The following is a 15,074-nucleotide window of genomic DNA, read 5'->3' as shown; positions in this document are numbered from 1 at the left end:
TATGATCTCTACAATTTTCTAGAAAATCAGAATCACGTTTAATTTGAAGTTGTGTTTATTTGTTTGTTTGTTTGTTTACCACTGTACAGAACAGGGATTCTCACAAATAGTTTGAAAAAACAATCTTAGGGATATGGGGAAGTTTGGGTGGATTGGAAGTTTACTTTTACAATCCCAAATTACAGAGCTGTGGATGACTTACTCTCCTGGTCACACTGATTCAATAACTTTCCAGCTCCTAGGGACTCTTCAGTCTCTTCCCCTCGTCCTTTCGCTTTCTTGAGTGGGCTACTCAAGAAATGAACTGAAAAAGAGAGATGAAATATCTTGCATTTCTTTTAAGCTTTTCAGTTATTTTCATATTTGTAAGTAAAATATGAATAGGTCTTTTGCTTTTCCGCTATTTGCCATTTTCTTTGACTAGCCTGAGGCATCCCATTGGTCTGAGGCGATGAGGTGGGCACAAGAGTGGAAATAAATTGCCACAATGAGGTTGAAAAACATTCAACACAGGTTTTGCAATATTTGACAATAGACTTGAAGGCTTTTTCATATAATGAAAAGGTCTTCACTCTCCTCTTAGCGCAGAGCTCCGTACCTTCTCACACTGATGTGTTAAGAATGAGTAACAGACATAAAAAAATATTGATTTCCTCAGAACTGCTGGGGGTTTAAAGTAAGGCCTGGGGCCAGGAATGTGGACAGGCCATGCTTGCTGGGGTCAGGCCTTCAGTTCCTCACCACCACAAGAGAACCAGGAGCTGACAGAAGCCGCCGGCTGTCTCCCAGATGAGCAGCAACCAGCGGAACAAAACATCACCATGGAAACCAAAGGAATCAGAGGACAACAGGAGGATGCAAGATTTCCTTTACTTATGAGGTCATGTGAGCCACAACCTCCACCAGGAGAAAGAGATGTAAAACCTGAGTGGCTGCATATTTTGTTTAAAAGCATTACATTATTGCATCAGGCTGTACTGCGCTAATTAAAGGCGATCTTCTTCCTTTACTACCCAAGGTTCAGGGCTTTTGAGGAAGATAAGATTAGTTAGTCCCAAGGAATGAAGGCAGATTCTCTTTGCACATCCATGTTACAGTGTGAGTATAGTTGCTATTCAGATTAATTTTATTAACTTTTGCTTGGCTTTCTGACTGGTGTACAGGATAAGATGAATTAAGAAATCCACACTGATGACCAATGTGGAGGGGATCTGAACAGGAACATTCTGTGCCCTCCCACTGACCAGCTCTCTTCACTTCTTAAGGCAACTGAGAATCTATGGGTGGTTTTGCAATTAAGAGGGGCTGTGGGTCTCTGCAGAAATCTTTCTTCTCAGGTTTAATATAATTATGAGCACTAATACTTCAGCCCTGTTGGTTACTGGGTAGAATGAGGACAATGAGGTTACTCAAAGAAACTTGATGATAATGTAGGTAATATTGTTTCTCAAATAATAACCTAGGGAGAGTTTCTTTTTATTCTAACCTGTTATAGACATGGTGCTTCTATAAAATACAATAAAAATGAGTCATTGAGGTCCGGAGAATTTCAGCGTGCTCCTGAAGATCATGAGTATCGGTGGTGGCACTGGTGAATGGCAAAGCTGGAACGTTAATTAAGATGATCATCTCCTACTATCATTGGGCATGCACTTTTCCTTTTCTCTATATTCATAGCTACTGCATCAAAGACACTTTGCTATGAATATCTCTTCTAACCTCAGGAAAACGGTGAGTGGTTGAGGGATATCGGTTAAACAATTGAAGTCAGGGCTTTGCCCTAGAAACTGTACAATCACTAATTTAAGTAATACAGTTCTGTCCACTCAGAGCTAATAATCAGAGCTAATGACCGGGGAGTAAACTTTGCACTTAGACCATGATACCCTACACAAAACTTCTCAAACAAAGACAGCCAAATAAAACACTGAGTCTCCTTGTTTTATAAATGACAATGCTGCATTAGGAACGCTCATGAGTGTGGGTAACACTCCCCAAGAAGCATTGGGGGTGGAATAATAGGATTCCTAATTACATTACTTTCAAGTTTCTAAAAGGTAGAAACATTAATGCTTCTGTAATAAGGACTGAAGGTATAAAGAAAATGTTTAAAAGGAAATGTTAATGGAAATAAAAACAGGTGGTATGTAAATTCCTAACAATAATCTCTAATTTGATGTATAATTTTCTGGTGAACAGGAAAACACAACAGTTAGCAGAGAACATGCTGCACTTGGTAGCTTAACTGCATTTGGCTCCATTAGCCATTAAAAGAAAATATTTGCTTCTATTTTACCTTTACTTTTAAGAAAGCCTTTTTTTTTTTTTTTTGCTATGCTTTGAATTAGTCTTAATAGGACATCTATTTCACACTGGATAACTCCAAACTGCTTATTTAGGTGTTTCTATGGTTCAGTAACTAAGCATGGATGAATATGTAATTAGCTCTTAAACTCTACCCTAATAGGCAATATACGATCGCTGTTCTATAGAACTTCATTTAACATGTCCCTAAGCATTTTTAGAATGTTAAATAGACGGTATTACCTGGTATTTGCTTCAATGCAGTGAATTTATTCCCCAGTAGACACATAATCTATACACAAGTTTGAGAAGAACTATTCAGTGTAGTGATATAAATATAAAATCTGTTACAGGGACTAGAATACACAGAACATTTAGGAAATTGAGAGGAAGTAGCTATGTCCCTGGACAGTCCTTAGAGAATTCAATTTCATTTGAAGGCACAAACTAAAGTACCAAAATATAAAATGTCGATTGTTTTAGAAGTAAAATAACAGACATTTAAGTAGGTGTTGGGCAACACGATTGGAAGAAGATGAACAACTGAAATTCAGTTAGAAAATGTTTTATGGTTTATCAAAAATTCTATCTGGAAATGACAAGAATGTCCCTGAAATTGTTACAACAAGGAACATTCTTTTTCCTCCTCCTAAAAGTTGCCTTATGAGCTGTGAGATGCTAAGAAAGCTTTCTGCAACATGTTATGATTACAAGAAAGATCAAGGGCAGGAGGGAGATATAAAAATATAGTTGTTTTCTGAAATAGTAAGAAAATAACAAGAATGCTAAAAATTTTCCACTGAGTCCTCAATTGAATTTAGAAATAAAACAATGACTTTATGATTCTATTAATAAATATTTTATTGGGTTCAGGGAGAATTTTTCATGATTATTGCATACAGATAAGTAATTCCTGTAAACCTGTAGACTCTGCTTTTGGCATCTTTGAATAAGGTAAGTGGATTCAATAGCATTTTTAAAAAATCTCTGCTTAGCCCTAGTTAATAGACTCAGGAATTACATAGAAAGTCAGTTGTCAATGAAAAATTACTTCAAAATGCATTCAGTTGGACATGTAAGTGAAAGAACTTAGAATGAGTTTTTTAAAATTTCTGTTTGACTCCAGGCATATTCCAAGTTAACATATCTGGGTATAAAAGTCTGTTTATATTTTATGTATATATAAAAATATATTTCTTTCTAATTCTGAGGAAAACCTTCAGTCACCTTATGTTTTTAGAATTTTACTTTGTGATTGTTTTGTTGACTATGTATCACCTGTTTTCTTGATTATTGAAGTGAAGCATGCTCTTGGCATGAAATGGGAAAAAATGAAAATGTGTATGCTGACTTCCTGTCTCACTCCTTACTGGGGGTAGGTCCAAGAGTTTCGAGTGAGGGCAGAGGGGGTTGGAGGGATTTAATAACAAGAATTATTGGAGATGGCAAAGGCATAAAAGTTAATGAATATAAATAAAAATAATTAAGTTGGAATATTCAAAAGAAACTCCAAAGTTTTCTAGACTTTATTGAGAGATAAAACAAGGAAAGAAGGATCAAATATTCAGTGGCATCTTCACTCCAGAAGTAATTTCCAACTACAGTGGAACTGTACATGCTCCAGTCTATTTCTCTCCCTGCTAATGACATATCAATTAATCTTCACAAAATGCAGCCAGTAATTAGAGGTGGAGCCACAACAGTCTAATCAGCTCCACCATGAAGGGATGCTCAGGAAAATACCTCTGGATACTGGTAACATATCGCTTCTCCTCTAAACTCTAAAATACAGCATTGTCTTGACTTCAGCAACAATATGAAGAAGAACCATGGTCAGGGTCAGAAGAACTGCCTTGTATAGTTGATATGGATGTTGAACATTCTTGGCACTTTCCATGAAGATCGCTTCTGTGCCTTTAATCACCTATGAGGTCTGCATCTTTTAGAGCAGAGGTTCAGCAGGGTAAATGAGCAGAAAAATCAATCAACAACTCCTCACTGGGAGGCAACATAAGCAACATTGTTAATGGGTATTATGTTTTGGTTCTTTTTTTCTATTAGCAATAATCGCGTCTCAGATAAACCTCATTGGCTATGATTCTGCCACTGCACAAAGCTTGGTTCTTCTTTTCTATGCAATTTAAAAATTATGTCGCTGAGATTATACTGTATCGTGTAATTCTGTTTATTACTTTTCTGCATATATATGCATACATATATATTTATACATGTATATATTTTTCATATCATTAATCATTCTTCACCAAAATGATTTTAATGGTTGCATTTTGCTTGCTAAGATTTTTTTCAGGTTAATGCATTTTTTAAATTTCTAAATATTCTATTTCTTTGTGTCATCTTCAACTTCTTTCATAAGTGTTTTATAATTTTCAGAGTACAAATCTTTTACCTCTTTGGTTAGGTTTATTCCTTGGTATCTTATGGGTTTTGGTGCAATTGTAAGTGGGATCAATTCTTTGATATATTTTTATGCTGCTTCACTATTGATGTACAGAAATGCAACAGATTTCCGTATTGATTTTGTATTCTGCAACTTTACTGAATTTGGGGATCAATTCTAGCAATTTTTTGGTGGAGTCTTTTGGGTTTTCTATATAAAGTATCATGTCATCTGCAAATAGTGAAAGTTTGACTTCTTCCTTGTCAATTTGGATGTGTTTTATGTCTTTTTGTTGTCTGATTGCTGAATTCCATACTGTCAATATTCTTAGCTTCCCTAACTATTGTCCTCTTAGTAGAAATGAAAACCATTTCCTTGTTCTACTCTTACAACAATGTGGCAGTGAAAACTCTTACGTGTTTTTATATATGTCTTCTATATTCTTCTATATATGTCTATCTGTCCACGATAGGTATTTCAACATATGATTATTGGGGTAAAGAGTGCACTTTTCTTGGGTAGGTACTGCCTGGTTCATGATCAAGAAGTCATTCCAAAAAGAAATGTCTGCTTCCTTTATCCTCATTGTCTTTCTCTTCCAAGTTTCTCTTTTACCAACATACATCCTTCTCTCAAAATCCCTCAGTTTGGTATCTCTTCCTGCTTCCTTGGAAACTTCATTCCTCTCCACATGAATTAAAGATTCATCCTCTTGGTCCATTTCAGTACTGTGGACACTACAGGGGCACTGTAAGAGGAGCACCTTAAGAAGGTCTCCTCAGTGGGCGCTTGGGTGTCTCAGACAGTCAAGTGTCCAACTCTTGATTTCAGCTCAGGTCGTAATCTTGCAGTTTGTAGGATTGAGCCCTACCTTGGGTTCTGCACCGATGGCTTGGAGCCTGCTGGGGGTTTTCTCTCTCCTTCTCTCTCTGCCCACCCCTGCTCACTCACATTCTCTTTCTCTCTTTCAAAATAAATATATAAATTAAAAAAAAAAAAAAGGTCTCTTAGGCTTTATCACAAGCTCTGTACAATGCCGTGGGCTTTCTAGAAGATCTGAAGGTTTGGTTCTAGCTCAAACTGGAATTCCTTTCAAATTAGCCATGGCTAACTTTCTTACCAAATCTCCAGGATGTTGGTATATTTCACCAAGACTGTATCATGTTTGCTCAAAAATGGTACACTCTGCATTTGTATTAGGGAGGGAAGATTCTATCAGTATGACCTTGTCTTTGATCCTTTTAGAAAAATAAATCCCATCATAATTATACTAAACCCAATCTCAGTTTGTAACACAGGAGAAACTACACTGGGTAAGCATGATGCTACCCTGTAGGAATTATACCAACTCTGATGGTATCCTTTTGCTCCGAATGTGAAGGGGCTTGGCAGATTGCATATTAATCACACCATACATGCACATTCACACTTAACTCTCACAAGATGCCAAGTGGTTGCTATCATCGTTCCCTTCTAGTAGATAAGGGTATGTACTCAATCTTAAGTGGTTACATAATTTAAGATCACAAAAGTAATTCAAAACAGCAGGACTTTGTCTAACTTTTTGAGGACCATGACATTAGTCCCTAGGCAATCACCACCACCACCACCACCATCATCATCAGTATCATCATATAACATTTAAATAGTTTTCACTATGTGTTAGTCTCAGTCTAAATCCTTCACCAAATTGGTGACCCAATGGAATAGGCGATCTTATTACCGTCTTTTGAAACAACTCTTTGAGGTAGGCAGTATAATTGTTATTATTTTATACGTGAAAAAAACTGGAAACAGAGAGGTCATAAAATTGGACAAATGTCGTACAGCTCAAATATCATAGAGCCAGCTTGACTAACCTTTGCCTTTACTAATTTGGAGTTTATGATCTAGATGTGACCATCACAGATAACAATGAAGAGAAAACAGTTCCTTGTGATACAGTATACCAATACTGAAAAATTCTTTAAATAAGCATTGTTTTACCTGACTTATGAAGTTGCTGTAAAATTTTATAATAAAGTTTGCAATTTTTTCATCATAAAAATAGTACATGTTCATTAGCAAATCATATGTTTCCTAACAAAGTAGGGAATAAACTCGCTTCTATTATCATACCAGGACCTCTTGTTTAGCATGCTGCTGTATTTTCCAGGTTTTAAAAATAGAAATATATAAACAAAATTGGGGTCATTACTAATTTTTCCATTTTGAGTCCTTATATCTCAACAGTATGCTTTCTATGCTATTTGAATATTTACTTATTTATTTACTTTTATTTTATTTATTTTTTTTTAATTAAAAAATATTTTGAGAGAGACAGAGAGAGGGAGACAGAGTGAGAGCTGAGAAGGAGCAGAGAGAGAGGGAGAGAGAGAATCCCAAGCTCCACACTGTCAGCACAGAGCCCCATGCAGGGCTTGATCCCACGAACCATGAGATCAGCACTTGAGCTGAAATCAAGAGTCAGACACTTAGCCAACTGAGCTACCCAAGTACCCCTATTTACTTTTATTTTTGAAAGAGAGAGTGTGAGTGTGGTAGAGGGGCAGAGAGAGACAAAAAGGGAATCTTAAGCAGGCCTCACCCTCAGTGCAGAGCCCAGTGCAGGGCTTGATCCCACGACTCTGGGATCATGACCTGAGCAGAAATCAAGAGTTGAAGCTCAACCTACTGAGCCACGCAGGTGTCCCTATATTATTTGAATACTTACAAAGTTAGTTCTAGGAACCGTGGCTCTGGGAAGTGAGGGGACTTCCCTCTAGTTATATGTGTCAATATCAAGGGATAACACATGGCTTCTTATACTGATTTTCTCCCAGTTTGGGACATATATTTACGTGGGTATTTTTTCCTCTCAAGTCGTGGATTCTAACTGTCATTTAGTACTTTCACATAATTTTGTCTAGTGCTTTCTTCGTGTCAATTCTTGAGCATCCACTGAAAAATTACCAGGGTTCCCTGAGGGTATTTTGTTCTGCATCATCTCTGCTGGTGATCATTAACCAAAATGTGTGAATTGGTTTCAAAAGCACCATTTTTAAAAGCTTTTTTTCGGTCTATTGAGCTCACAGGGAGTTAATCAAAGCAACTCCAGCCAGAGCTGGTGATTACCATTTGTCCTTCCACAACCCTTGCTTTGGCCCTAAAGCAGACCACATCCTTATCGTCCTTGGCTAGTAAATGTAAACCAAATGATGTGTTTCACCACCTGAAATGAACTGAATCTTAATCAGAAAGTGAAGTGATAGGATCACCATATTTTTTCCTGAACTGAAATAAAATTCACATGTAACATATAAGCTTTCTATCTACATTTTACTTCAGAAACTCTCTATGAATCCTGTATAAAACGTATTAGCATTCTATGTGTTTTACTAGTAGATGCTAACACTTTTAGAGTGCTTATAATATACTCAAAATGCCCTAAACACTGCACATGTGTTATTTTATGTAAGCTCATAACACATTCATGAGATGTTATGGGCTGAGTGTGTTCCTCCAAAATTCATATGTCGAAGCCCTAACCCCCAATTTGATGGTATCGGAAGTGGGGACTTTAGGTGGTATTAGGTTTAGATGAGATGATGAGGGGGTAGTCCTCATGGTAGGGTTAGTGCCCTTAGATAAAGAGGTCAGAAAGATTGCTTCCAATCTTCTGTCTCTTTGCCATTTAAAGCCACAGCCAGAAGATGACTGTAAGCCAGAGAGAGAACCCTCACCTTGAATATGACCATGCTGACAGTCTGATCTTGGATTTCCCAGCCTTGAGACTGTTTGAAATTAATCTTTCTTATTTAAGGCACTCGGTCTGTGGTTATTTTGTTATAGTGCACCAAGAAGACTAAGACATAAGTATGTATTGTATGATTACAGATGAAAAAAGAAACTTGGGGAGGTAAAGTAACTCACAAAGTCATTTTTCTAGAGAGCTGGAATAAACCATGACCACTAAATCTAGTGTCCAACACCTAATCACCATGCGATATTGCCTCCTGCCTCCCAGAGAGCCAAGCATGGAAAGAAAACCAGCCTTTCTGTGAAATATTGACAGAAATTCACAGAATTTCTTGATGTTGTTAATACACGCAAGCCAACCTAGTCCTGGAACTCAGGAGACCCATTTTATTGATGTTGTACTGAGCCCAGCATCACAAATGATCACAATAACTTCCAGGATGGTAATAGTTAACAAGTTTTATCCATATTACCCATTTTACTACAATTTATTCTTTTGATAATTATCATATTTCATTTTAAAGTAATGCTTTTTTTTTCATAGAAACCAAATGAATGACTTCAGCCTTTCATTCACTCAGTGCCAAATACACTAGGATGGAAGTAACGGAGTTTTGTCTCTAGATACTCGTTCTTTCTCATTCATTTATTATACACACTCTTATTTAGTGCCTCCATTTCAGGCACTCTTCAAAGCATTGGGAAACAATGATGAGCAAAACAGATAAAGGTACCTGTCTTCACAGAATGTATATTCTGGTGAGGAAAGGGAGACTGATAATAAACAAAAAATCAAGTAAATCAATACTTAAGATAATTTCTTGCAGTAGGAACTGTTATGGAAAAAGTAAAACAGAGACAAATGAATGAGGGGCTTCAGTCAGAGAACATTTCTTAGGGATGCCAACATTTGCACTGATGCTTGAATTATGAGTGAGAAATTATAAGGAAAGGCATTCCAGGCAAAAAGAACAGAGAATGCAAAGTCCTAGAGTCTGAATGAACTTCCATATTCCAGGGAATAAGGGGAGATTTGTTTTTAGAGCCAATGTCCCATTTTCTTTAGGATCAATTTGATTTATTTCAGACCCTAGACATAAACCAGTTTGCATGGCTGGATTAAATAACCTAGTGAACTCTGACCCACGTTGCTTAGGCATTAAGGTTGTCAAGTACCCATTTGGGTTTTGTTTATGTCTTCCTTCCTGTTGAATGTTGTCCTATTTGAAATCTTTCCAGCATTTACTCTAAAAAGGAAGCATAGGTCATTTAAATGAGAGAGCAAGCAGACAGGAGATGCTGTAAATCAGAGCATTACTGGTCATGATTGGATTTTGAACATATTCCAAGAATACTTTTTGCATTCCTCTCCAACCTCTTTTGATCTGATTGATTTATGCTAGAAATTATGATCTCATGTTACAGTCTTCTCTTGGTTTGCTGCTGGGATACTGGTGCTTTACAATGGCAGTGATAATGAACATAGTGAAATCATTAAATTCCTACAGCCATTAGCAGAAGAATTTGGGGTGGGGGGCTTTATTTTTCTATGCAAGACGTTCCATTTGAGTCACTAATTCGAGTAATGGAAACCCACATGCCACTAATGACTCAGACCACTTCACTAGGGCGTGCCTTAGTTGGGCAAGGCCATCAAGGCAGATGACAACACATTTGTTGAGCAGAAGAAAAATTTACAGTTAAGGGTCTTAAGATAAAAAGCATGTGTGTGGAAGAAATATCTCTTTCCTTTACCAGAAATTCCCTTCTTTATCAATATTTTGTCTAATTAATAGCCTAAAAATATAAACAGAATCATATAAGCTGGTTTCTAAAGTCTAATTTCAGAAATAAGAAAGAAAATATACAGGGAAAGCGATATATATCGTTATATTACTATGTATCATGATGCCAAAATAATAATTCTCTGACGACTAAGGTGAGTCTTAATTTAGTAGGATCATCAGATGACCAGGCCATGAGAAAACCTTGAAAATTGTGTCATTTTTTTAAAGGAAAATTATTTGTCAAATAATTTTGAATATTTAATGATATATTGAGAAGTATTTATTTTCAAAAGGTTGTAGGCCATGTTAGCTATTGTGATTTGCTTTTTTTCTATTCCAAAAGAAGTCCTATAGTCACCTGTTATTAGCTAATATCACAGGAATGTTAATGAGAATACCTTATTTAGGGGAGACAAATATGTTTCCTCAGAGGCTTTGAAAAAAAAGCTTAATGCTACATTTACCCATTAAATTAAATTCTGCCACATAGGCAGTTTTTAATAAAAGTTTTAATTTTGTTTCCCAGTAAATCTAGCTCTGCACAGACATTTGCCATTTAAAAATGAACTTGCAAGTAGCTGCTGCAGTGTATCTGTCAGAGGCAGAAGAGGTGTCTAATCATAAAAGTCTGCAGTGATAAATAAAGAACAATTATCTCATGGCATTTGGTGATTGGGAAACCCATAGATTTAGACATAAATGGGGACTCACATGCCTCTCTCATGCTTATCTTTATGGGAGGACAGGGCATAGCAAGTGGGGATTTATGGTCCTCAGATAAGCATGAAGACAGTTCTACAGATTCTATTCTTCTTGCCCTGTTGGCACATATTCTCAACGTGCCCTGTTGGTGCATATTCTCAGGATACCACCTGAAATGCCTGGAATTCCAACATAATTCATTTCACAGGTGTTTGTTGGCATTTCAGAAGGCCAGGACCACTCATCACATTGCCTTACTGAAGAACCAGGATGGGCTGATCTTCACAAACATCAGAACCATCATTTTTTAAAAACAGAATTTATGTGAAACATAAAAGCAATGTTATACTAGAGTTGCTGATAGCGATATACTTAGAATCTTGATTGGAAGGAAAACATGGAAGATCTTCCTTTATGTGGTAAATTTGAGAAAAAAAAAATCATTCTGTTCAATAATTACCCAGAAGCCAGGAATACCTAGAATGAAAAAGAATCTATTTTTTGCTCTTTCCAAGTATGATTAATATTCAAAAAATGTCAACTATACATGCATATAATCAGATAAGACAAATACTGAGAGAATTACATTGGAAATTATTTTGTATTATCTGAAAGACAAGAAAAATTTTAAATTCTAAGCATAACCAGAACAATTATTTGATAGTTATATGTAAATCTATTAATGAATTATGTAAATATGAGATAATACATTACTGAATCTTAGCAAGTCATTTTTATTCAGAACACTTTTGAAGCTTTTGTACATAATGAAGTGTGTTGAGAATATTTCAGCTAAGTTAATAGCTATCTTTAAAAAAAGACATATTAAACATTTTTTAAGTCATAGGCTGGGAAATGTTTGCAAAGTGAATTCAAATAATTAGAATTACTTAAATCCATCTAGGATTTTTAAATCATTTAGAAGTTTACTAAACAATTATAAGGATAAGAAAATGGGATTCAAAAATCAGAATCTGGTTGAGTGTGATTTTTAAACCTGGCTAAATAAGAAAGATGATTTATTAGAAGCTTAATTTATACTTTGGAGGCCTAAAAAGGGAATATTTTAGATTTGTTAAATCAAGATTTGTTCTAGATACACCAAGTTCACAATGCCTGCAATTCCAGAAACACTGATGGCTTGTATCATCACTTAGACTTCTCAGACAAAGCATTGCAAGAAATAGAAATGAGCAAAACAGCATTACATCAAATTTTGTTGCTTTACTGAACTGTCTGCATAAGGGACGCTCGTTACATACTATTGAAAATATTTTTAGTCAAAACTGTGATTGTAAGTATTATTTATTGCTTTCGCAGGTTGAAATTTAACGTATCTATTCATTCATTCAGTAATTCAATGAGTAGAATGCCCACCAAGTATCACACCCATTCAAGGCACTGGCCATTTAGAAGTGAACAAAAAAGGAAGAAACAGTCCCTACTGTGAATAAAATTATCAATTAAGTACAAAATCATAAATATAAAAATAGATGTGTCACACTGGCTAAAATCAATTTTTTAAATAAACATCAGCTGTGTTAATGGCCAAAAGTCTTCAGGAAATGACATCTGCTCTGAGAGGGATAACATATCGGTATATTTTTAGGTGTAGCATAGCTGACCTGCAATATTTTGGGACTCTCACCTCTTAGGGAAAATAAATTCCTAAACTGAAAATCTGACTCAAAATATCTCACTTATATTTCACTTGAGTGAAAAAAAAACTACACGTAGATGAACAGGTAGGTAAATTGATAAACAACAGAGAAAAAACAAACACAATGTTCTATATCCAGGTTCAATTAGTCCATCGTTAATAATTAGGAAGGATATTTAAGTATGATACGTGCCAAAACTAACATCACTTTTGGCACAATTGCTTTGGCAACCACATAGATGAAGTAAATAACTCTACCCAGCAAGTTAAATCACTTAGTTATACAGAGGTTCACTTCAAAGCTAGTGATCCTGATGGTTTCTAAGGATGCATTCAAATGCACACCTTATAGGAGCTATAATACAGGCAGGTGTTTGATAACTCTTGTACTCAAAAGCTTCTGCTTCTTTAATATACTGACATGAAAACTTCGGAGTTTCTAACAAATACTTTGTGACCTTTAAAGTAGATTCATTGCTACCTCTGAGCAAAGTACTATCCTAGGTTTTAGATGTCCCTGTGGGGCCACTTTTTATTCTGATATAATATTGGTAGCAACAGCAATGGCCAATATTTATTATTTTGAGATAGCAATAATGCTAATGGTGATAACAGTAATGATAGTAATAGTTGACTTACTCCATGCTAGGCACTGTGCTGAGTGCTTACATACATTATCTCACTTGATCATCTAAACAACTTAAAACTTTTAATAGTGGAAAGTGAAATGCAAGGAAGGAGTGTTATGAAGACAGTAAGGGGGTGATGTTCTGGATTTGGCTCAAATTTAACCAGTTCCAAAGTCTGTATCTATAATTCCAGTTCGAAATAAAACCTCAACACTTTTAACTACACTTGGAAAATTTAAGGGTATACCAATCCTGTTTTACCATGACCTAGATAATGTCGATATTTACGTTCCTGCCAGCAATCTTTATTTTGAGGAGTTTTCCCTAGAGCTCCTCCCGAAGTTCAGCTGGATCAGTGGGTATTTATAAAGGATCACCTAAGAATAGTAGTCATGTAATTTTAGGATTATTCAAGCTTCATTTCAGCATGCAGTGAGAAATATAGAAAGCTACATGATTTGGCTATTAAGTTGGCTTTACAGAACCAAAAATTCATCTTATCTCTTTTAACGTTAGCCACCAAGTTCCTTTAAACTTTTGAGGATTATAAACATGCATGAAATTATTTTAATCGAACAAGAAGAATAAATGAGGTAGATAAGATGAAGGAAAAAGATGATAGTAAAACTAAGAATACAATTATGCTGCAGCCAAACATACACGTAATCCTGCGATATGTCTGTGAAGTTGACTGAAAACTTCCTTTAAGGCCAGCAAAAGGAAGGTAATATAGTTGCTTATAAGATTTAGAGTCTACAAAAGATGAAAAACTAAGTAGTATTCAAGAAGACCACAGTGTTTTCAGATTCTGAATTATGAGAGAAATTTCTCTCCTGGGATCTAATAAAGACAACCTGTTCTTCGTAGCACCTGACACTAGATTATGAATTTCACGGAGTTGTTTCTTCCATTGCCCTGTATCACAGAGCCAAACCAGTGCCGTTTAAATGTGGATTTCTCTGGTAATCAATGGAATGCATCATATAAAAATTATTCCAGAAATAACATTTCTCCTGGACTGGCTTCGGATAAAGTTTGGATCGCAAGAGTTTAAGGTTGCAGTCTTTGGCAAGAATCTGTAATGCCGGCATTTTACAAACTGATTGAGAGAAATTTCGTTTGGTGTGATATAAGATAAAGATTTATTTTTTTAATGAAAAAAACCATGATCCTAACCATGTTTATTTAAGATGTTTGTTTAAATAGATGGCTATCCCACCTTTTGGTGGAGCTAGGTCAAGAGCAGTGAAGGAACAGAAAGGGCTATAGAAAGTGCGAGGAGGACCGAGCACTGGGTGTGGTATGTAAGTCATGAACCACAGGCATCTACCCCCCAAACCAAGAGCACACTTTACACACTGTATGTTAGCCAATTTGACAATCAATTGTATTAAAATAAAGTGTGAGGAGGACCAGGACTGAAAACCTGGATGAATATCAGTAATAGGAGACTTTGGACAAGTTCATATACTTCTGTGCACATGTTTCCTTCCTGAAAATTGGAGGTAGAGGTAATTATTTCATATGGTTCTCATGAAGAGCAAGGGGATATGGTAGGGATCGAAACATGTATTACTAGTACAGTAGTCTTCTTCAGAGCATATTTTTTAAATTAGAATTCGTCCTTGCCACTCATACTTCACTACCATGCCTTTGGTGTTATTGTATCTGTTAAATCAAATCAAACTTAGATGTATGCTAACACAAATAAATAACCATTTATATACACATCCACGTCAATGCCATGCTTAAGGCTATGCACGTTGGAAAGCAGAGTCATTATCCAGTGGGCTTGATTAGCGGAAGCAGATGTGCTAACTCATGCGTGTGTGTAGATAAGCAGATAGAGAGAG

The 15,074-nt window shown here is 36.0% G+C and overlaps 1 protein-coding gene and 1 pseudogene across 3 annotated transcripts in view; both read right to left on the bottom strand.

The window, feature by feature from the left end:
* Positions 1–15,074, bottom strand: part of LOC132664216 (uncharacterized) — a 493,245-nt gene that overhangs the window by 114,092 nt on the left and 364,079 nt on the right. Inside the window, exons 1-2 of one of the 3 annotated variants that reach the window (XR_013553546.2) lie at positions 599–862; positions 203–304 (exon numbers count right to left, since the gene is read on the bottom strand). The exons of 1 other annotated variant lie outside the window; for it this stretch is intronic. The gene's annotated coding sequence lies outside the window, so the exon portion shown is untranslated. Of the gene's footprint in view, positions 1–202; positions 863–15,074 lie in introns of those variants that run through there. One more of the 3 variants, XR_013553545.2, reaches the window with a different exon arrangement.
* LOC132664900 (U4 spliceosomal RNA) lies at positions 4,296–4,422 on the bottom strand (annotated as a pseudogene).

Source organism: Panthera onca, chromosome F2 (genome assembly GCF_046562875.1).
Source record: "Panthera onca isolate mPanOnc1 chromosome F2, mPanOnc1 haplotype 2, whole genome shotgun sequence".
In the NCBI taxonomy this organism is placed as follows: domain Eukaryota; kingdom Metazoa; phylum Chordata; class Mammalia; order Carnivora; family Felidae; genus Panthera; species Panthera onca.
The sequence above is the reverse complement of the archived record's forward strand: the minus strand, read 5'-3'. Positions and strand labels throughout refer to the sequence as shown.